General features: G+C 50.2%; 2 non-coding genes across 2 annotated transcripts; both read right to left on the minus strand.

Annotated features, from left to right (window-relative positions):
• Nucleotides 1–193: 193 nt before the first annotated feature.
• Nucleotides 194–285, minus strand: LOC111533709. Its single transcript, XR_003308540.1, has one exon. It is a non-coding gene; the product is annotated as a small nucleolar RNA SNORD116 (small nucleolar RNA).
• A 1025-nt stretch (nt 286–1310) lies between these two features.
• Nucleotides 1311–1402, minus strand: LOC111533710. Its single transcript, XR_003308541.1, has one exon. It is a non-coding gene; the product is annotated as a small nucleolar RNA SNORD116 (small nucleolar RNA).
• Between the last annotated feature and the right edge of the window lie 804 nt (nt 1403–2206).

A 2206-nucleotide genomic window follows, 5' to 3' on the forward strand; every position in this document is an offset into this window, starting at 1 on the left:
GCATGTGTCACCCACCCTCACTGACAAAGTCCTTCAAACAAGAAATTTCCTACGCGTGGGAGCCACCACTCTCCTGTGACCCCATTCACCCATAAAAGACCCCATCCTAAGGCTAAACAGACCCCTTGGTATAACCCTTGTCAACAAACGGATGTTGACCCTGTCTGTCTAGTCCCTGTTGGAGAAATGTGCTGGACCTCAGTTCGACGAGGATGACGGTATAGAGTTTTCACTCATTTTGTTCAGCTTTCCAAGGAATGTATATATGGAAGTCATCATCGATCCACGCACAGTGTTTGTCCCTGCAAATGAGGAAAATCAGAGTGCTCTGGGAAAGAACTGCTTACATTCAGAAGGGATCCAACAACTTCCGAAGGAGCCTTTGCCATTGTGTCCAGGGGCTTCCTGGTATCTCCGCGGCTCACATGAGATAACAATTGTCCCTCGCCAACACGGGCCTGCCTTCCATGCCAGTGCTACCTGGGAGGTGCAGAGGAAACACGAGCATGCTTCAGAAAAGCAGACAAGTACACAGGTGACAAGGGCCATGTCATCCAGCCCCCTGCGATACATCTGGAATCTGCCTTGTCTGGCTTCAACTATTTACGGACACAGAAATGCATGTACATGGGGATGCACATCTGGGTCCAGGGTGCCCTTATAGCATCATCCCACTAAAGAGCACTAATGTTGAGCATCCCTCTCAACACCCTTGCTTTCACACCTGCAATGCACCTCACAATAGCCTCGGGGCCATGCAATCCTAATGGGAAGGCTTTGACCTACACCGCGATCAGGATAAGCCAGAGCCTCACTGCCTATCAGACTCAGCTTGGAGTGGAAGCCTATGTATTCATGTCACATGCATGTGCTCACAAAACATGGGACACAACACGGGCACACTAGCCTGAACGCTACGCCTGCTGACCACAACTTCACTGTCCTCAGTGAAGGATGAAATGAGCAGAAAAAAACAAAAGTCTGGCACTATGCTCTCTTCTCAAGTGCAATCACCTGTCTTCCTCCAAGGAACATGGAAACCCAGAGCCAGGACCCAAGTACAAACTGCCATGCAGAGGCAGGCTGCAGACTAACTCTTCCTGGGCAACCTGCACATTCACCTACTCCTGCAGACAGCATGTGTGGTACCCTGGCCTCACAGAGTCCTTCAAACAAGGAATGTCCTGTGTACATAGCCTCCACTCCCCAAATGAGACCCCATCCTAACCCTGGATGGACTCCCTTGGTGCAATGGGCATCATCAAATGAAATTTGTCCCTCTCTCTCTGCCCCTGTAACAGCAACGTGCTGGACCTCAGTTCGACGAGGACGACGGTATAGAGTTTTCACTCATTTTGTTCAGCTTTCCAAGGAATGTATATATGGAAGTCATCATCGATCCACGCACAGGTATCTTCCCTATAAATGCAGAAACTCAGAGTGCTTTGGGATGGAATCACTTACATTAAGGAAGGTTTCAACAGCCTCTGAAGGAGTCCACACCATGTGGACATGGCTTCCTGCTATCTCCAAGGATCAGTACAATCATTCCTCATGATACGAGCCTGCCTTTACGCCAACACCACCTGCGAAGTGCAGAGGAAACACAGGCGTGCTTCAGAAAGGCAGACAGGTGCACAGGTCACAGGGCCATGTTATCCAGTGTCCTGGGATACATCTGCTATCTGCCTTTCTCTGGCCTCCCTTGCTCATGGACGCAGAAATGCACGGACATGGGGATGCTCATCTCGGGGCTGGAGGCCCCTGCAGTGCACCATGCTGCTAAAGAGCACTGACACTGACCATACCTCTCAACATCACTGCTTCAATGCCTGCCATGCCACTCACAAAAGCTTTGGGACCATGAACCCCTAAGGAGGAAGGCTTTAACCTCTATCGGGTTTAGGATAAGCCAGAGGGTCCTCGGGTATCAGAACCGGCTTGGAGCAGGAGCTCACCTGTTCGTGCGAAATACATGTCCCCAAATCACACAGGATATAACATGGGCACACAGACACACATGGGCTATGCCTGGTGACCAAAACTCTAGTGTCCTCAACCAAGGACAAAGTTAGCCAACAAATGACAAAGATGCAGCCTTGTACCCTCCTCCCAACTAGACAGATCTGTTTCTTCCAGGGGACCTGAGAACCAAGAACAAGGACTCAAGAACACATTGGTAACCAGAGTAGGCTACCAGCTAACT

The sequence above is a fragment of the Piliocolobus tephrosceles genome, unplaced genomic scaffold (genome assembly GCF_002776525.5).
Source record: "Piliocolobus tephrosceles isolate RC106 unplaced genomic scaffold, ASM277652v3 unscaffolded_35361, whole genome shotgun sequence".
NCBI lineage: Eukaryota > Metazoa > Chordata > Mammalia > Primates > Cercopithecidae > Piliocolobus > Piliocolobus tephrosceles.